The 21,657-nt window shown below is 46.8% G+C and overlaps 1 long non-coding RNA gene across 1 annotated transcript; it reads left to right on the top strand.

The window, feature by feature from the left end:
* Positions 1 to 277: 277 nt before the first annotated feature.
* Positions 278 to 2,019, top strand: LOC138729987 (uncharacterized). Its single transcript, XR_011338983.1, has 3 exons — positions 278 to 368; positions 1,087 to 1,251; positions 1,754 to 2,019. It is a non-coding gene; the product is annotated as an uncharacterized lncRNA (long non-coding RNA).
* Positions 2,020 to 21,657: the final 19,638 nt, after the last annotated feature.

The following is a 21,657-nucleotide window of genomic DNA, read 5'->3' as shown; positions in this document are numbered from 1 at the left end:
CATGTAACAGCCCTGCAACGTGCCAAGAGTGCTTTTAGCCTTCAAACGAAACCCAGGAGCGGGAAGGCATTCACGTAGCCCTCCTTACTCAGTACAGACAATCAGGTGCGAGTGGTTCATTGCTCTTAAGTCAAAATATAGATTATCACCCACAGGTTGCATAGGGGAATCCATCAGCCTTGCTTGCGGCTGATTTACTAGCAGAGGTTCCTGCTGCAGCTCTGTCAGCAAGGCTTTAGCGTGCAGCTAATGCTCGTTTGTCCTTCCTTTCCAGCTCAGTCTTGCAGCAATTTGCTCCCCTGCCCCCTTCTCAGCCTGCCTTGCTGCCCAAGCCCAGTCCCAGCTTGGATCCGTCTCGGCTCCCGAAGGTGAGTCTGTGATGTTTGGGGCCTCTTGCACTCAATGGTGCATTGAAGCACATCGGGAAAGGATAAGGTCAGGTATTTCCTTTGGGCTGGGTGCCCAGTAGTTTTGGAGCAGGGGAGGAAGAGAGTTTCCAACGCCCCTTCAGGAAGCGGGGCCAGTGCTACTCGGGCATGGCAGGAGGAGAGAAGGCTCTTGCCAAGCCCCCTCTGATCAAACACATTGGGGCACCTTCTTTGTGCTAAGAGATGAAACTGCTCCTCTCGTGAATTTGGGTACCCAATGCCATGTTTAGATACAGTCTAAACACAGTAGCGTATTTATAACCCTGGCACGTGACGTGGCAGGCGGAGGGGTATAAACAACATTCAAAAACGATGAGGCGCAAAGTTATTTATATATCGGGGTGCTGAACGTAGGGCACTACAGCCCCAAGGGTCGAAGTCACAACTTACTGGAGATAAGAAGAAGCTGTCCTGTCAGTAGGAGCGGGGATTTTGAGAATGGGACACAACAAGAGTTAAGATCACTGCCTAATCCCCTACCTGAGCGCCAGCAAGGCACCAAACTGGCTGTATTTTGCTGGCAATTTTGAACTGCAGTAGATTTTTCTTCAAGAATAAATCTGATTTTATCTGTTGCCACAAGAGAGGAGAGTGAGGGGCAGCTGAATGGCTCGGTCATTGCCTGAATGGAGATTTGTCTACATCTCAATCACAACAGCAAAAAAAAATGACCATATTCAGCAAGTAATATTCACAACGAAGTTCTGGTGACAGTTTGACACCAATCAGTGGATGGAGCAGCACCAACTCTCACAAGCCTAAGAACTAATTCCTAGCAATAACAGAAGTCAGCATCTGTACTACATCTTCCATACAGAAGAATGTGAGTATAGTGAGCCTGCAGGCTGCTCGGGCTGGGAGGGAGCAGGGCATTACTGGATATACAATCTCAGCAGCTCCTTGCAATTATTTCAAGTTTACTCGACATAGATGCAGTCCACTATCAAATAAGGTTTGCGTGACATTGTCCTGAGCTGACAGTGTCACCTAAAGACCTAGTTGAGGAAACAGAAGAGTTACAGTATGATTGTTTATGGGTAAAACTGATCTAGTGGAGGGTTAATATCTATGGGCTTCTTTGAGCTGAAATGGGATGGAAGCACAATTTGCCTGGGTGTCTGAGCTTTCAGCCAACTCTCTGGCTTCCTTGTGGGAACCGCACCATTAGAGGAGGCTCACAAGAAAATTTTGATTCCATCTTGCCTTGATGCAGGAATTGGATAGGGTTTTTAACTGCTTATACATCTCACCATCCTTGACTGTGGTATGTTATTGTAGTGCAGCTAAGTCATGTCTGATGGCTTTTAATGTCTTGAGCCTTTTAGAACACGGACACCCTGTGAGACAGGCCAACAAAGCATCTGGATCAGTCAATGACAACAGGGTGAAGGAAGTCTCCACGTCAAATCTTCCCTCAGCCCTTCAGGGAAAGGAACGTCACATCAAGAGCTGGACATGACTGTTCTTCCCTCTCCTTTCTTCAGCTTGCGACAAAGGGGTTTAGGTTACTGCCTGTGGGTCTGGAGAACCGGTTCTGCAGGTGATAGTGGGGGAGCAGAAAGGGAAGATTGACTGTGTAGCAATAAATACCCATCTGTGTCCTTTGTGTGACTTACATGTCATGAAACACCTCAACCTTCCACCCGGAAAGAAATTTTACAGACATAATTGCCTTTAATAATAGCTTGCACACACAGAGTACTTTCTCCTGAGAATCCCACGCACTGGGTGAACATGTGGCCTACAAACCTCTGCCCTGAACACAGAGATGTCACTGTCACTACTGCATAATCCATCTTTACCCAAGAAAACACACTGCTCAAATGTTAGCTCATCCTAGAAGTCAGAGAAAGGTCAAATACTCAAATCCTTCAGTGCTTTCACTAGGAAAATGTCACTTCTCCCTACCAGGATTGTAAGAAGGCAGTTCTCCTCATCCACGAGATTAGCCTTGCTCAGTTTTTCTCTAGCTATAAGAAAAACTGTTTCTGTGCTGTACAACACTCAGCTAAATCATGGAGCAAACACCTCCCGCTTGGATCTGTAGGTTTGTATGTCGACTCTGCAAGGGTTCAAAGCAAGAGATGATCTTTCACTACGTGCAATAGGAAAAGTTTCAGGAAAACAAGATTCTCTCACACTCTAAGAATAAGAACATGCTGTTTCCCCAGGCTGAGTCCCATTTTGGGCTGGCAATGGGTCTCAGTGCTCACTCTGCATTCAAGTACCTGCTGCCCTCTCTGTAAAGTGAGGATGTCAGCAGAAAAGGTTTCTGCAGCATCTAGTCTTTGGAGGGAGAGGGACAGACAACACAGTCCAGAGACACTTGCAGATCTGGGAAGGCGTCATTACCAGCAATCAGCACTACTATTTGTCAGAACAGCCTCTCCCCTCTCTCAAGCCCATCTGACCTATGATAGATATCAGGCCAACCACCTGAACTGCATTTAGAGAAAGAAGTGGGCAGTGCAGTGAACCGCTGCCCATCTGAGTGGGCCAAACCCCTTATCTGACAGCCACAAACACAGCTGTGAGGGGGGAGCATTAGTGTGGGGGTGCTGAATCATCTCATCCCAGAACAAGCCTTCGAAAGGTCACCAGTTCATTCTCCTGCACAAAACGGGGAACAACTACATCAGCATCCTTCCTAGCAGCTTTCTCACTGCATCCCCCACAGCTGCAAGGAGCTCAAGTCTCTCCCTTCTGTTGAGAACATACTTGCACCCTTCTCAATCAACCACTGAGTACGTGGTCCAAACATCTGAATGCCCCACACTGCATCACAAGCTACAACCCATCTGCATTTTACACGCGAGGGTGAGAAAGCAGCCTCCGTTATCTGAGCCCACCATCTGGTAGCACAGACCATTTCTTTTTTGACTTCCAGCATAGCATTAACCAAAGCGTTGAGGCTTTGCAGGTATGAAAAAACAAAAAACTATATGTGTGAGAGAGAGAAATTATAAAGAAGATCAACTTAACTCATGCCTCCTCCTTTTCTATCCTTCTCAAGCAGCTGTAGGGCATTATTTGGTTTGTGCTGGACTGAGAGGATGCTGCCAGGTCAGCAGGATATATTGTCCATTTAGAGACAAGGAGTATTATTTAGTCTAGAGACTCTCAAAGGAAATATCCATTTGCATGTGAAAAATCTCTGGAATTCCATTTGCTCTCTCCAGTGTCCCTGTACCTCCGCAACCTCCAAAGAGCAATTGCTGCTTTCTCCATTCTCTGCTGGCTCTGGACTTCTGCTGTTCTTTGTTCAGCTGAGCTCACAGTGAGTTTTTGCCTGCACCAGGCATGTTCAATAGCAACTTGAAAGTTGTTCCTATATTCCCAAAAGATTTGCTTATCTGTGATTTGCCAATGACTGGACAAAAGGGAAAATTTTCAAGCTTCTTTGGAGAGGAGGCTTTGTGCTGCTCACCCACTTCTCTCCCAGTGCAATGATTGAGGGCACTCTGAAAGCCAGGAGGCAGACTGTTAAAGAACCGTGGCACAAAGAACACGATGGCAAAGCTGCAGCAGCCTCCCTCCGGGTTTCTCTTACACTAATTTTCCAGCCAGACTTGGCTCTGTTCTTCCCCTTTCTCCATGACTTGGGCATCTGTCATCCCAAGCTTTCCTTGGAAACCACGAGTAACGGACACCTGCTTCTATGTTGCTTCTACTTTGCCATCAATAGCAGATGGAGAGGGGGCCTGGGATTTCCTCTGAGTGGCCAACAGGGCAAGTTCATAAAAAAGTAGAGCTGAGAGCACCCGTGCTCTTTGATGAATGCAAGCCACAGGTATACAAACAATTCCCATCTCCATGGCCTTGGATAAAGTGGGAGGCAAAATAAAAGAAATTAAGGAAAGCAAGAGGCTCTTGTATACCAAAGCAGATTTCAAAGATTTATTCCCTTTCTGACCAGGAAGGGAAGTAGGAATGGCATTTTAAAAGAGCCAGTAATCCAGCAGCAGTTGAGTAGAGAAAGAACAGGTGAAACAAAGACTCGCGTACAGACCTGGTGCAGTATCAGGGTTCCCATGCTGATGGCTGCAGTGCATCTGAGCTTTGTTTCTCTCTCTGTGGGTTTCCTTTATTTCTGAGGAGGGGGCTGGATGGGGTGTTCTAAACCACTAATATCTGGCTTCCTCCCCAGCAAGTCTTACGAGGAGCGGCTGAGAGAGCTGGGGGTGTTTATCCTGGAGAAGAGGAGGCTGAGGGGAGACCTCATTGCTCTCTCCAACTACCTGAAAGGAGGTTGTGGAGAGGAGGGAGCTGGGCTCTTCTCCCAAGGGACAGGGGACAGGACAAGAGGGAATGGCCTCAAGCTCCGCCAGGGGAGGTTCAGGCTGGACATTAGGAAAAAATTCTTCACAGAAAGGGTCATTGGGCACTGGCAGAGGCTGCCCAGGGAGGGGGTTGAGTCACCTTCCCTGGAGGGGTTTAAGGGACGGGTGGATGAGGTGCTAAGGGGAATGGTTTAGTGTTTGATAGGAATGGTTGGACTCGATGATCCGGTGGGTCTCTTCCAACCTGGTGGTTCTATGATTCTATGATTTTACAGAGCTCTGTGCTAAGCTCTACAGTCTCTGTTCAGCAGTCTCTGCAGCTGTGCTTAAGTTTCCCTTATTCTCATCCAGGAATATCAACCAGCTCTCTTTGGGCTGAATTAAGTCCTTTCACAATATACTATCATGGTTCATCCCTACCTGGAGAGCAATAAGCAGCCCCCCTCCAAGCCCATCCTCACGTGCCTGAAGCATAAAGGAGTGGCCAAGGCTTGCTTAAGAGCACCGAGACGAGAATCTAGTTGTGCCAATGCACACTTTCCCTTCAACTCTTCCCAAAGCCTTCACACTTCCCCAGGCTTACCGCTGCAGATCCGTATCATTGGACTGCCTGTCATGTTATTATGATTTATCTTTTAATGAGCTTGCTGAGAATGCTGCAGTGACGCACTTGCCCAGTGATGTCATCACCCTCACCACAGCTTCCAAGGCATTTTTGAGTCATTCTCTTGCCACACAAGCAGAGTGGTTTGGCTGAATAACAACAACGCCTTCCCCTCCCGGAGCAGCAGGACTGCGAGCGAGCAGGCTCATGTGAGCTCACCTGATCCTGGGAGTGAAAAACCTGGGAGATTTGCAACCATCTCTTACCCGCTCTGGGCTGGCAAAGCTTGACTGGGTTCTATCCTTCAAAATCTTGCTGTAGCTTTAACTCATCGTTCCCCATCTTCATCCTTATGATTAGGCCAAGTGCTATTCCTATTTGAATGGAAGTCTGTGCTAATTTTGAAGGAAAAAAACAGTTCCTTGTACACCTTCACTACCAAAGCTTAGCAGAACTGGAGTCCTACCTGATGCTATTTCTTCTCACCAACACATCACAGCCCACATCCTTGTTTTTACTCCGATGCTGCCTTCTCCTTAGTTGTTACCAGCTCTAGTCAAATTCAAACACAGCCCAAACCATGTATTAAGCATAGAAATTATTTAACGTAAAGGCCTTGGTTTCTTAACCATGAAATAGCTGAGCACAGAAATGAAGACGACAAAAGAAAAATAAAATCTCAAATCAAGCTTCAACATTTTCCTGACTCAAAAGTTAACGCAGTCAGAGCTATACAGGGTGTCGTGAGTCTCACTGCATTTCACACCAGATAACGGTTTTCTCACCTCTGCGTGCTACAGTGCTGACAGCAGGGCCAGGGAAGACATTCATTAACCATTACCACCAGTAGATTTATCACATACACACAGAGAACAATGGCTCCAGAAGACATAAGTGAGGAAGCGGCTAATCCTTAGGAACATGTTAAATTACATGCCTCACCCTGGACTTTCTTTAGAACAGTTATTAGTCACAACCTCTGAATCCAGACTGTAATCTCCATTGGATACTAGCAACTCCACTGTCTTTTTCTATGGCCTTTCACAGCTTCTCCACTACAAAAGGATCCCAATCCATATTGGTGTAAATAGCTAACAAGAAAATAGCACCTATATGGGTATATAGTAGTTCTCAGGTCTGTACCTTCCGCTCCTTTCACAGCCAGGACCTTCCAGCCCATTGTACATCACATCATCTGCAGAGTTGGAGGAGAAACTCAGGTAAGACACAGCTCAGGAACAAGGAAGAACATCATGTTCACAGTATGAAAGGCTGAAATGTAACGCAGCACAACTTTCGCAGCGTGAAAAGTCTGCTAGGGAATTCTTAGGGCTGAGAAGGAAGGAAATGATACAAATAAACTAGATCCAACATACTTGCTATTGTTAAAGGTTCCCAAGAAATTCATGCGTACGACCGAGGTAATTCTGCTTTACAAAATCACCTTTTGTTCTCTAAAATGTTTCTAGGAATTTTACATCCGAGCTTTGTACTTTCCTCATTTTCAGTGCCAAAAGTTCTCTGATGCCACAGATAAACAGACAGTAAATTGCACTGTAGAACAAGAACACCTTTCTACACTACAGACAATTTATGCATTCAACCAGCTCTTGTGAATTCAAGCTACACGTGGTCATAACACACAAAAGAACAGCAATGTCCCAATGAGACCCTTGCTGGCTACCTTTACACTTCACGTGCTGCTCACAGCCTCGTTAGGGAGTGCTGTGGATCTGTGTGCTTTGGTGATGAGCCATGACTGCCTGTATTCAATTCCTTTGCTCTACACAGTATGTGGGCAGCACTAGAGTCCTGTCTCTGATGCCAAGTACGTGTATTCTGCTGGACCATGGCCTCACTCACAGAGGAGAGGAAAGTTCTTGGCAATTCACTTTTCTGTTGCAAAAACACCACTTCTGACTTGATTTCTCCCCCTGCTTGGTGCGTAGACACTGACTATGGCCTCGTGATAAGAGAATCATTGTAGAGAAGCTATAAATAGATAGTAGACAGGGGTCACTAAGTCTGTTACTCACAGCAAGTGTGTCAGCCAAAGTTCTTCCATCAGGAAACCACATTTCCCACCCTTGGTCTGTCTCCTCTCTCCTCCCCTCCTAGAGGTGGCTGCACCACAGGGTATTAACTCTTATCTCTCCAAATCCTTTTCCTTTCCAGATCTCGTTCCCTTTCTTTTCTTCAGTGTGGCAGGGACAAAGACATGCAGACACTCACTTCAATGAATCATAGAATCATAGAACAGTCTGAGCTGGAAAGGACCTTAAAGCCCATCCAATTCAAAGCCCATCCAGTTCCAACCCCCTGCCATGGGCAGGGACGCCTCCCACTGGATCAGGCTGCCCAAAAGCCCCATCCGACCTGTCCTTGAGCACCTCCAGGGATGGGACAGCCACAACTTCCCTGGGCAACCTGTTCCAGCACCTCACCACTCTCATGGTGAAGAAATTCCTTCTTACGTCCAGTCTAAATCTGCCCCACTCCAGTTTATACCCATTGCCCCCAGTCCTATCACTACAAGCCTTCATAAAAGCCTTAGATGACATCATTCATCAGGGTCCTCTCGTGTCCCAATTCCATGGTTTGGAAAGTACATTCTGACACTCAACAGGGAAGTGCCTAATCAATGTGACAAAAATTAGTGCAATTAAAACACTCTGCTCAGTAAATAAGCTACAGGCAGGTCATACTAGTGAGTCAGAGTAGAGAGAAGTGAATTAGAGGTGAAAAGTCACGACACTGAGCTGGTCAGGACAAACTCCCCAGGTGTGGGGAAGAGATACACCAGAGACATCAGTGAATCCACTGAGGAAAGGGCAGTGCCGTGTGTGTATCAAGTAGTCCTTTGTCACAGCCTATGGGAACCTCATCTGGAAGCCAAAAGCAGGATGAGGACAGGCTTCTGTTTTCCCTGATGTATCCATACTAGCTATTCTCAGAAGTTACAGAGCAGAAGACTCAGTTACATGAGCTCCTAATATAGCATGTTATACGATCATGGGCTATTTTTCTTGTATTTTGACTCACCCATTTGTACACTTCCAATGGTAAAGGTCTTAATTCTGTGGAAACTCTTCCTACCAGAACTTGAGCTGACTCAAGGGAACATTTATTTTGGGAACTGTCCTTTAAAAAGAAAGCAGAAAAAAAAAATCCAGCTCCCAGCACTATTCACGTTTATTCACATCTTGAGTAAACTGCTTCCTGCGCAGACAGAGTGACATAAAAACTAGGCAACACCCAAACCCAGAAGCAGTGTCCCTGTGAAGAGAGCCCTGGGCTAGAACTCAAGAGACGGTGGCTCAATTCCTAACTCTGCACTGTCCTTTTGACTGCCACCCAATGGGTTAATTCATTGACCCATGCCTCAGTTTCCCTACTTCTCTAATGGGCAATGATACAGACATCCTCAAGGGTTTGGGGTTTGCTCCTGAACGCTGCTGAGTGTTAAATATCGCCGCTAGTGGCCTAGCCTATTTCAGCCTCAGTGTCATCTCTGCTCCCAACGCGTTGACTGGACTTCATTCTTTCTAAAGGACCCTGTACTTCAAACTCTTGTTCTCAGAATAAAAGGCAAAAAGATATAGATATATATATACACACACACATTAATAAGTAAATAAACCTCAGCTTCATCAGCCAGGAATTAAAAAAAAAGCAAGGATATGCAAAGAGAATCAGATGTCTACGTGACACACTGCGCTGGTAAACCCCCAGTTGTCCAAGAAGCATCTTCCAAACAGAGCTAGTTTTGTGTCCTCAGGTAAGGACGTGTTCAATCTGCGAAGAAGGGGAAGATGGAAACTGCACAGAAATTAACTCCTTTAGCTGCGGAGAAGGAGAAAGGCTGTGTAAAGATGACCCTAACAAGGTCACATTGGGAGTCAGCCTTCCCTTTTTCAACGACAGCCTCATCAACAGCAGAGGTTGTGCTGAGCCTAGTGTCTGTCTCCTCTGGCACCTCAGGGTGTGTGGTTTCAAATCCTGTCTGCCTTCTGCTCCTACAGAGCAGCAGTGAAAGCCAACAGAGAGAAAGAGAGGAAAAAAAAGAAAAAAAAAAAAAAAAAGAAGTGAACTACCTAACCCAAAATCTCTTTAAAGGAAGTCAAAAGCCAGATGTTCCTTGCTTCCTGTCCGCTGCTGCCACTGTTGCCACAGCCTGTGGTTGTGGTTAGTCTGTCTAGAGCTCATATGTGTGAGACTGTGACTGTTCACTGGAAACTCCCCCCCAGCTCTGCGGCTGATCGCCTGCAGCAACACCTGACAGCAGATGGCTTTGCAGAAACCGAGGTTTATCACAAAATGGGAGGGTTTGTTTCTGCTGGGATCACGTTGCCAACATCAGCCTGGAGAAGAGGAGGCTCCGAGGAGATCTTAGAGCGACCTTCCAGTACCTGAAGGGGCTATGAGAAAGCTGGGGAGGGACTGTTCACAAAGGCTTGTGGTGATAGGACTGGGGACAATGGGGATAAACTGGAGAGGGGCAGATTTAGGCTGGACATAAGGAGGAATTTCTTCACGATGAGAGTGGGGAGGCACTGGCCCAGGTTCCCCAGGGTTGTTGTGGCTGCCCCATCCCTGGAGGGGTTCAAAGCCAGCTTGGATGGGCCTTGGGCAGCCTGATCCAGCCTGTCCTTCTCTTTTCTGGACCATATTTTGCTGCAGAGCAATGTGAACCTAAAGGCACAGACAGAACCACACCTAAAGGAGCAAGAGATCCCTGTACTCACCTGAACTCAAGTACGGGAAGCCTTAGAAAGCCAGGTCTAGAAGTACAGATTCATATTTCTAGAATAACTTGTAGCAGAAACCCTGGATTATCTCCAGTGGAACACTGTACCAAGAGAGGAGGAGGAGGCAAGAAAAGGGTGGTGGATACCTGTCCACTGAATTTAGTCTGACAGACTTCTCCAAGAACCCAGAGCTAGGTGATCTCCTATAGAAGAAACACTTGTGCTCCTCTAGCAGTTCCAGGGTCACCTCTGCTCTTGGAAAGGTCCCTTCTGCATCAATGTAAAAGATCAGCTGCCACAGGGATCCCAAGGCAACGTGTCTGCTGAGGTTCCTGCACATTCATCTTGTTTCCAGCAAACGTGACATATACCTTTTGCTGTGGCTCTTGTGTTGTACCTTACACCAATTTGTCTGTGTGACCTTCAGGAACCGATTTGCTAATTAAACACAACATTTTCAACCTATGAAGTCTGCTTAACTAGCATGAACTATTCTGCTTTCAAGTGGTTTTGGCTGCAATTCACGATAATTAGGAGGATTTTCCATGCTTGTCCTTCTCTTTTTAAGCAAAACTGATTTTTCTGCCTCTGATGCTTAGCTTGGGTGGCATTTAGCCACCAGCTATGTGCAGGAATCGTATGTCCCCTCAGTGATCTTAACCTGGCAGAAAGGGGCAAACACAGGAGTTTGAACTCTGCTGATTCTCCCCATCATTTAGCAAATTTCCGTGGCGATTTATTCATGCCAAAAAGGAGCCTGGTACTCTTGTGTAATCACCAGGAAGAAAACGAGAGCTTCACACCAGCATGAATGAGAGCAGCATTGCATTCAAAATCTCCCTAGATAGCGCCTTAGGTCACAGACCTCAAACATGTTGAATCATGTATCCTCAGAGTCACAATCAAAGCAGGCAAATTCTTTGGGGTCTGTGCCTATTGCAAACTTCCTGCTCTGGCTGACTCGTGACCTGACTTGTCTCACACAGAACAAACTGGCTGTGCAGGGAAGAATATTCATCACAGGCATTTCCTCTGGCAGTGGCAAATAAATCCTGTCCAATTCCATGCCATTAGGAAGCAAAGGGTGATCCAAGGAGCCACTGGATACACACACCATCGTCACTTTTCGCCGCAGTCTGCTAGGGCAGAGTTGACACCTTAACATTAGAATGTTTTGCCTGCCCTAAAACAACCTAAGGAGCTAAAGCAGAAGTTCGTTTTACAGACAGACCTCCTCACCTTCATATTCCTTGTATCCAGGACTGAAACGGGCATCTCTGGATCACATGTACTGAGATAGAGATTGATACCTTGCAGTTTGGTCTTGAATTTACTGATGGTGAGACATCATCTGTCATTATAATCAGCCATCACCAGAATCAATCAAGTCCTCCCCACCCCTGCTTGGATGCACACGTTGTGAATAACATCCCCACTATGAATAAAAGCTTGGTGCTAGCCTTGGCAGAATAGAAACAAGCATTCAAAGATTCAGATAACAACTGGTCCAAATCCCAGCCTGGGCTGGATAAGACTGAGCTGAGACAGATGTTTTCATCTCAGAACAGACTTTCTTTCCGTGAGCAGCCTGTTTCCACTTATAGCAAGACAGGAACAATGTACGGTTTCCTACTCTGAAGGGCAGGAAGGCACAAAGCTAATTTCTGTTCTCTTCCTGCTCCAGGATTCATAAAGAATGCCACGCTGAGTCAGATCATTTTTCCATCATTCTTTGACAGGGGTCTGTAACAGATGTTTAAGGAACTAGTACAAGGTAGACTACAAGCATGCTGTGATCATTCTGATTTACTCCCATCGATAGGTTAGATATTGCCAGGTTTCAGGCTTGTGATGGAATACCTACCACCTTTTCACTATTCTGATTCTCCACTCATCTTGGCTTGTGAGGTCCAGCATGCCACATGGAAGAAAGGGAGTCAGATTTCCAAGGATTTGTTTTCTAGCTTTATCACTGGCTCACTGTGGGACCTTTCGTGTCTCGGTTTCCCCAGCTATAAAAATGGAGCTGGTAATTCTTTCTCTATCCTTTATGATGTGCAATGGATCTTTGGATGGAATGTAGCAGATGCATAAAGGGTTGGGAACATGCATTCCTAGTTTGGGCTTCAGTGATGCTGAGCAACCCTAAGATATTGTAGCTTTGTAGGATGCAATGTGCTCAGCACCTCTGAGAAATCAAATCAGAAGTTCAAAAGTCTTGAAAAGTTGCTCAGAAGTCTTCAAAATCTTTTGGTATGTGGTTTGGATTATGACCCAAAGGCCTCTAAAGCCCATGCAAACACTCACAACTCTTCCAGTTTTCTTTGGACTGAACTTCAGGTGAGCTGAAAAAGATCGTGCAGGTGGTATTTCCAAAGCCAGGGGAAACAATTCAACATTGCCTTGACACCAAATGGCTCTACCAGAGCTGGTGCTAAACGTAACACTGCCTGTCAATATTTAGTTCTGCTGCATGGACCTAATAAGCAGAAAATAAGAGAGAAAAGGCAATAATGTGAAACATGAGTGTAACAGAGGATTGTTGTGATGCTCCAGTACAGAACTGAAGTTTTCTCTCTGCAAAAGCAGCGGTTTCAAGCTCCTTCCCAGCAAAAGGAAAGTTCAAAGAATAGGTCTTCCCAGGACTGACTAGGAGTGAGATAGCACAGAGAAAACGGATGTTTTTTCTGTAACCACAGCTTGCAAAGCCACCAGACTCAGGAGACCGGAATAACTGCAGTCAGAGCATAAGGAGATGGGGAAGCAAGAACAGAATCAGCCTGAGCAGGTTAAAGCACCAAGAAGGGAAGTCAGCCCAGATCAGTGAGGAACTGAGAAACTGTGTGTGCCCAGAGAAATCCTTTGGATTCCCCACACCTCAGAAACCTCAGCTGTGAGACAGAGATGACAGTCCTTCTCTCCTACACAGGGGCATTGGCAGGCTGAGCCTGTTAAGTTTTGCTCAACCGCTTAGAACTCCTCTGACGGAAGCTGCTTCGCACCGTAAGCACAAAGTTGTTGGGTTAAGCAACTGAAAGGGTAACCAGCATAGTTTACTGCCTCTTTAGAAATGCCTGGTGAAATCCTAGCCAACAAGAGAAATGGGTTTGCAAGGGAGAGAAGCACGCTGACGCCAAGTCCACTGAGAGAGTTCTGGCACAAGGAGCATGAAAGCATCCATCCCCTCTCACTCTTGTGTGGTGAAGGGGAAAAAAGAAAGAGAAAAAGAAAAGAGACAAGGGGAAAAGAAGAGAAAGGGGGAAAAAAAAGAGAGAGAAAGAAAGAGGGAGGGAAGAGCAATCCAGCATGGTTGGAATAACTCTGCTCACTGCAGCCTGTCCAACAACAGCCCTGGCGGATCATAAAACAGCCTCTCATATCCATGTGGTTTTTGCTGCTAGGAGACAAGGTACAAAACATACAACCTCATGCCGGGCTCTATAAAACCTTATATTCCCCCTCAGACCCAGAGTTCATCTGAAGAATTTGCATCACCTAATTAGAACGAAGCAAAGTTAAAAAAAAAAAAAAAAGAGTAAAATATAAAATATTAAAGCCCCTTTCCCTTCTTGCTCCCCTTTTTTGCAATTTCATTTACCATAAAATTTTAAAAGTACCTTCCTGACCTCTTCCCGGGAGAATTTCCATGCAGAGACTTTGCTGGCAGGTCTGAGCTCCTGAGCAAATTTGAAAGCTAAGGTCACTTCCTTTTTGTGGTGCCCAGAGGCAGGTGTATCCCTTCTCCTGCCTCCATGGTGAGAATTGCTAACAGGCAACTCCTGGGAAGCACAAGATCTCCGCTGTTGCTGGCATTCGCAGAGTTGTTTTTCTGCATAGAGAATGAGAAACCAGTTGCAGACAGTGTGATGGGTTTTTCTTTTTTATTTTCATCTTTTTCATATCATAGAATCATAGAATCACAGAATAACCAGGTTGGAAGAGACCCACCGGATCATCGAGTCCAACCATCCCTATCAAACACTAAACCATGTCCCTCAGCACCTCGTCCACCCGTCCCTTAAACCCCTCCAGGGAAGGTGACTCAACCCCCTCCCTGGGCAGCCTCTGCCAGTGCCCAATGACCCTTTCCGTGAAAAGTTTTTTCCTAATGTTCAGCCTAAACCTCCCCTGGTGGAGCTTGAGGCCATTCCCTCTCGTCCTGTCCCCTGTCCCTTGGGAGAAGAGCCCAGCTCCCTCCTCTCCACAACCTCCTCTCAGGTAGTTGTGGAGAGCAATGAGGTCTCCCCTGAGCCTCCTCTTCTCCAAGCTAAACACCCCCAGCTCTCTCAGTTGCTCTTCATAAGGCCTGTAAGATGATCCAAGGGCTGGAGCACCTCTCATACGAGTTGGGGTTGTTCAGCCTGGAGAAGGCTCCAAGGAGACCTTAGAGTGACCTTCCAGTAGCTGAAGGGGCTCCAGGAAAGCTGGAGAGGGACTGTTCACAAAGGTTTGTGGTGATAGGACTGGGGACAATGGGGATAAACTGGAGAGGGGCAGATTTAGACTAGACATAAGGAGGAATTTCTTCACCATGAGAGCAGTGAGGCCCTGGCCCAGGTTGCCCGGGTGGCTGCCCCATCCCTGGAGGTGTTCCAGGCCAGGTTGGATGGGGCTTGGAGCCCCTGATCCAGTGGGAGGTGTCCCTGCCACAGTTCGGCACCGAGCAGTGCGGCCCACGTCACGCCTGCCCTCCGCTCCCCCGTGCGGCTCCCAAGGCCTGGCCGAGCCCCTGGAGCAGGGAAGCCATGGGCAGCTCCTCCAGGCAGCAGCAGCCCATCAGCTGCAGAGTGTGAGAGCAGGGAGGAGGCTTGGGAGGAGGCTGATGATTCACGTGGCCCCCGTCCAGGCATTACAGGCAGCAGAGGCCACGGGCATGTCTCGCCTGCCCTCACGTCATGAGGCTGCAGGGCTCTTCCACCATCCCCTGTGGCGGAGCCAAAGCAGCTCCCTGAGATCCACCAGGCTGCATTTACTGTTCTTCTCTGAGGGGGCCATGGGGAAGCTGCTCCAACAGCTATTTAGCCTCGTGGCTCAAAGCACACGCTTTATTTTTGCTCTTATTTCTCCCTTGCTGCGGATGGGAAGAGGACCGTGGGGATTTGCTTGCTTCCTTGCATGAACTTACCCCCCTGCACCTTCTCATCCCCCTATGATACAAGAAGTAGTTACTATTACAAAAATTGGAATATTTTGATTTAAGCTAAAGTAAAGTTTCATCTAAGCAATTTGGGGTTTGAAAGTTAGACAGAATATCCCTCTGAAGGCATGTTTTCTTTCCCTGACAGCCCGTTTTCTTTTAGACAGTGTTTTTGCAGACACCGTCCGTTCTTTGCAGATGATGATGTCCAGTGTGAAGCGTGATCTGTTCTGAACGGAGCTCTCCTCTTCCATAATTCTATAAGTTTATTCTAATCTTAATTTATGGCCTTAAATGTGGCCTTAATTTATGGCCCCTTATATTTTGTTAGAAACATATTATCTTAATTTTCTGTTCTTAATGGGAATGTTCTTTGATGGGAACGGTTGGACTCGATGATCCGGTGGGTCTCTTCCAACCTGGTTATTCTGTGATTCTGTGATTCTGTGATAATCACCTCTGTTTGAAGTTTTCTTCCTATCTTAAAGGCAAGGTCAGGCAGAGAGCTGGAGCCAGACCTGAATTAGCAAGAGGTTTGACTGTTGCAATATTTCATAACATTAAAATGAGACCTTGGAAAGTAACAGAATATGCATAAGATTCCTGGGAAAATTTATACATATGCATGTAAGTAGGAAATATATCCTGTAACCGGCTTTTGTCTCGCTGCACATGACTGATGGAGATCATTCCCTTGTGTTGCCCAGGCCTGATAAAGGATGTTTGCTTTCTAAAACTCTAAAACAAGTCTTAAAGGGTTTATTTGCTGGCCTTTTCGGCACCCTGACCCCCTTGCCCTGCCCGGCAGGCAGGTGCCCCAGCTCTCCCCAGCCCTGGGAGGCAATGGCAGCACAAGCCGGTGGTGCTGGAAAGCTGTGGTGGGGAGAGGCTGCTGCCTGGCCAGGCAGGGAAATGAATGCAATAATTAGAAGCCACCTCAGAACTTGCCAGGCCAGTGAGATGAGCAGAACCTAAGGCTTGCCCTTGGCTTGTTTCCCTCCATCGACCCACACTGCATTGCTTTGGCTAGGATTTCAGCAGAGGAGCTCCGAGGAGGGGACATGCTGTAACTGTGGGTTCTGATTATACTTTTGATTACAGAGGCTGGGAGCAACGTTCATTCCTAGTGGGTGTATCATGGCTATGTCTTCCGGAGAAAGCAGCCAGTAGAACACCAAGAGATCCCTGACAGGGAGGGCCATATCCGCTACAGCCTGTACGCTCAAGAGGATGCAGCTGTATCCTCCGCCCCAGCCTTGCTCTTGCATTTTCCTTCATCGGAACTCAAGCAAGTGCTGCACCTCCTCTCCTTGCAGCCCTGATGATAACCAAACTCCTAAGTGTGCCTTACCCTCTGGGCAAAAGGGAATTAAACGTGTCATAGAATCATAGAATCACCAGGTTGGAAGAGACCCACCGGATCATCAAGTCCAACCATTCCTATCAAACACTAAACCATGTCCCTCAGCACCTCATCCACCCGTCCCTTAAACCCCTCCAGGGAAGGGGACTCAACCCCCTCCCTGGGCAGCCTGTTCCAGTGCCCAACAACCCTTTCTGTGAAGAATTTTTTCCTAAAAAAGGAAAAAAAGGTGTCCACCCTTACACAGCTACCATGCCTGCCAAAAGCCTTGATTGCCTGCAAGAGGAGGCAGCTGGTTTAGGAGGGCAGTTACTATAACCTGGTCTGGGCAACTAGAATCCACCCTCACAGTCTTTTAACATCCATCCACAGGGACCTCAGTAAGGACCTAGCTTAGGGGTGTTGATGTCAAGGAGACCTGATGGACACTGCATGCGTCACTGCGCCAAGGGAGAGGAAACAGTCGTCTCGGGGAGGGAGAGCAGAAAGAAAACAAGGACCCTGAGGCTCACATGCTCAGAGGATGAGAGGGGAAAGAGGTCAGTTCCTGACAAGCAGCTCAAAACAAACCCATTGTTCTGAGTGAGACCCTGTCATCCCTCTTTCACCAGGTGTTACCTGGAAAATCCATCTGCCCGTTCCCCTTCCCTTTGCCGTTCCTCTGCCCTGGCTGCTAGCAAAACGGGGAAAACATGAGCTGTAATGGCACCAGCTTCCTGGTTGGTCTCGCCTCACCTTCCTAGAGGAAAATCAGGAAAACCAGCGGATCTGATGTGATGCCTGGAGGAGGTAGCATGCCCTGGGCTGAACTGGAGAACTCTGTGGGGCAACTGTGCACCAGGCAGCCCTGAGACAGACTCTCTTCTTGGCAGAAGTGACACATTCCATGGGAGGACGTTTATATTTCTTTACTTCTGTGTTTTTTTCCTGGCCTGTATATGTGTGCTGTGTGGGCTCACCAGCCAGACACTGCCCTGTAGTAACACATACCAGGTTTAGAAACCATACCAGCCCATAGAAAGGCTACTGTCTCTCCGACCTCCATACTTTTCCCACTACTTGCCATCAACTTCTGGAAAGGCTAAAAGGGACAGAGAAGAAAGAAAAAAACCCACCTAGGTCTTCCAGATCTCTCTCTGTATGTGAGAAAATAAGTCCTAATCTTTTCCCTGCCTGAATTGCAGCAAGTCCAGCGAAAAAAAAGTCCATTCTGAGTCTTCTGGAATATATTTCACGGCTTATCCATAAGATATTTCCATTCCGAACAAGGCTCTAGTACTGGAGTTTGCATCCTAATAAAGGCTGTAGCCTAGAAAAATGATGCTAAATCACACTTCTCTGACATGTCTATCACTGCCCTTGTCGCACAGCACCACTGCCTTGAGTGTCTCTGCACTCCATAGGTACCCATGGAGCCTGCTCTGGCACTACTCAGGGCAGTCCAAATCTTTTCCCTGCCCGAATTCCAGCAACTCCAGATTTAAAAATTCCTTGAGATCCTAGCACCAAAGGAAGGACCCTGCAGAGGCCACTGGTGCATATGAAAAGAAAACATTACGCTCCCCAAAATGTTGTCATGGCAAAACACCACAGAGGAGAAGGGAACTTCTTGCCATGGTTGATTTGTGGTTGCTTTGGCTCACGGCCAGCTTGGAATCCACCAAGCCCTGGGAGAACCTGTGGAAATGAAATGCCGAGGAAGCTGTAGATCCTCTTGAAGAGTTAACTAAAAACAAAGGGCAGGTTTTTATAAACGTGGTGTGCGTACGCTATTAAAAGACACTCTTTCTGCTGGGTTTTGGCATTGTGTCTAATGCTGCTGGCCAGAAAGGCTGGTTGGGAGGAGGATTTAGGGATTTCTTCAAAATGACAGTATTGGAAAAATATTGAAATGTTGACATTTCCCACAATATGAGAGTTCCTCATTTCTTTTTGGTCAGGAACCATCAAACTGTATCATTTTTCTTCTTTTGAAATAATATCCGTGTTCAATACAGTTGTTATGATTCTTCCCAATATTTAAAAGGGAACACGAATATTTTAACCATTTTTTTAACTTTTTAGTACATAACTAGCCCTTTATTTGTCAAGAGAAGAGCAACCCACCAAAAGCTTTTTAAGCTTTGTGATTTTCCTTCTTTTTCTCTGCAATCACTTCCCTTCCAGGGAAATGATCCAGGTATCACCTGGATATCACCACCAGCTATCACCAGCTCTGAGCTGGTGGGAAGGAGATAAAGTTAATTCAAGTGCTTTCAACAGAGGTTGTCTATATGAGTGTTCAATTTGAAGCAGGTACCAACCTCCAAACTTAGCATGTTCCTGAGCTGAGGCCAAAGCAAGGCAAACACTGAGATCCCTGAGTAAAGCTTTGCCACTGACATCAACAGGATTCAGCATAAGCCTATTCCTAATCGCAATTGTCATTAAAATAGACTAGCAGGCCTTTAATGTTCCTTTAAAATTGTTTCTGCTTGACCATTCCTGCTTTCAGAAGTCTTTTGGGAAGATCTAACCAGGTCCCTGGAAGGAAAGAAGTTCTGCCTAGGCCCCTGACAGGCTCTATAATGCTTTCTGCTGTGAAAATCTGAAAGGATGCTTCTCCGGGTAATTAAAGACATTGTCCTGCTTCCCAAGGGTATTTGCAGTCAGGCTATTGATCTCATGGGCTGGTTATGGCTTGGTTGTGAAGGCAACTGCAGGAATGCAGAACAGAATGAAGAACAGAAGCTGCGAGAAACTTCCCCTTTCTGCAGGAGGAACCAGCAGAAGAGCTGTATGGAGCCACAAAAACATTACCAGTGCTCCTCAGTGAAACCTAGGAGATGTGCTATGTAATCATGAGCTGCATCCCCTGGTTCCTTGTCTAGAAACTATTTACGTAGTTGGGCAGCCTGATCTAGTGGGAGGTGTCCCTGCCCATCGCAGGGGTTGGAACTGAATGATCTTGAAGGTCCCTTCCAACCCAAATTATTCTATGGTTCTACATATCTGAGACCCCAGGAATCCCCTGGCATGGCCCCAGCCAGCTCAAACCCTCTCCACAAGATGGCAAAGGAGGTGAGAGCTGTGCTGTGCCTGCCCTCACTCGGCCAGCCTCTCCTGCCACTCTTTGTCTCCAAGCTAGTTTGACAAGAGAAGAAAGAAAAAAAAAACCACCCAAAGCCCCAAGACTATTTTTATTTACGATCATGGCCACAGGCTGCTCCTTGTCTAGACAGCTGGTATTAGTATCTGAAGCTGTTCTGGAATCTGAAATACCATTTATTTACTAGGGAAATAAAAGCCCTGGATTAAACAGTTAATAAAAATTATCTGGGAACTGACAAGGGGCCCAAAGAGACCAAAGGTAACAAGATCTAGAGCGGGCATCTTTGTTTGTCTTGGCTGTAGAGATGTTTTCACAGAAACCAAAACAAAACAACTTTCCCCTCCCAGCCACATCCCCAGAACAATTTGGCTTCAGGATAGTGTTCCCTTTGGCTTCCTCTCCTCCCACCTTTGTTTGGCTGCTTTACACATATCCCCATCCATCCCTTTGAGAAGGAAGTTAACAAACAAACTGGTCACCCAGTTGACAAGTGAGACAGCAGAGGAGCAGCTGTGACCCTTCCAAGAAAATCCATGGAACTGGGAGCTGCTAGATTTTCATGTTCCAAACGTCAACGATGCAGCAAAATGTCATGTTGACGATGACATCGGACAATATTTTTTTGCTTCTGCCTGCAGCAGAAAACTAAAATTGGGGAGCAGGAGCCTTTTTGCTGCCATTCTGCTCCCCCAGAGGCTCTGTCAGTGCCCGTCTCGCTGGCAGTGGCTGTGTTGCAGACCACCTGTTTGGCCTTCACACCGCTCTCGTTTTTCACTGCCACTTGACAGGCTTTTGGAGACTTCCAGACATGGAGCTAAGCAGGAAAAGAGCAAAACAAAAACAAACTTCTGGGCTCCATCTGCTCCCTTCCCTTGAATAAGCAGCGCACTGTCACCCAGGGCGGTGGATAAAAGGAGTTTGATGGAGTCACCCTGTAATTTTACACAGCAGCTGCCGAGCTTTAAAGACAAGCTATGCTGAGATATAAGACCTTCCCCTTCTACTGGCTCCGTGTTGAAGCAGAAAGTTTATATAAAGTGAAGCATTAAACCTACTGCATAATCACTTGGCTAGTGAAGTGCTACAGTGCTCAAACCACCCAGGGACAGTAGATTCAGTAAGGCAGCAGCTGCAGGAGAACCCAGCAATAGCAGGCTGGCTGTGCGATGTCTTTGGGCAGCGTTGGCAGGGGCAGGAGTTTGGCTAAGGCTGATGGGCAGAAGTTCTGAGCAGTCTGGAAGCATTTTGACTCTGAGGAAGCAACCCTGCGAGCCTCAAGTTAAGAAAGCTAAGCACCAAGACGTTCTGTTTTACTTTGCTAGTGTCCGATGTGGGTTTTCCTCATGCAGCCATTCCAGCAGCCCCCCAAATTCGCAGAGCACATGCCATAGGTAATGAAATTACCAGTTACAGTTGGCATTCTTATTTTAAAATATACAGCCTTGTGCAAATCACCTCTGTTGCCTGTGTTCTAAAATCCAGCTATTAAGCTCTTCAGCTCTGCTTAGAGGCAGATAGTGTCTTTTATAGAGCAAAGAACAACTAGCACAGCAGACTGTGTGCATTGCACAATAATGATCTACTCTCTTTCTCCTTGCATGCTCCCTGCATCTGCTGCATTACCAAGAGGGAGATATTCTGTGGAGAAGAGCTGAGTTTTGGGTACTTTGCAAGACTCAATTTGCTGGACCGCGGTCCTGACCCAAGGTGGCCAAACTTGTCATAGTATGGAGACGCTGCTAATGAGATCAGAGTCTGAAAAGACAAATTCCAAAGAGCAAAGAGAAAAGGATGTTTTCTTTTCCGCTGGACAAAACACAACTTTTCTGGCAGGCATAAGCAGGACAGTCTGTCCACTTTGGCAATACCCTGCACGCCTGGACGTACACAAGTGTGTTTTCACATGCAACTCGGTTTGATTACACAATCTCCCTCCAAGAGAATTTGGCAAGAAAGGTAACTGAGAGACTTTAGAAACAGAGAGCAGTCTGCAACACGCTGCTCCT

The sequence above is a fragment of the Phaenicophaeus curvirostris genome, chromosome 22 (genome assembly GCF_032191515.1).
Source record: "Phaenicophaeus curvirostris isolate KB17595 chromosome 22, BPBGC_Pcur_1.0, whole genome shotgun sequence".
Classification (NCBI taxonomy): domain Eukaryota; kingdom Metazoa; phylum Chordata; class Aves; order Cuculiformes; family Cuculidae; genus Phaenicophaeus; species Phaenicophaeus curvirostris.
This window is presented reverse-complemented; position numbering and strand designations above follow the sequence as displayed.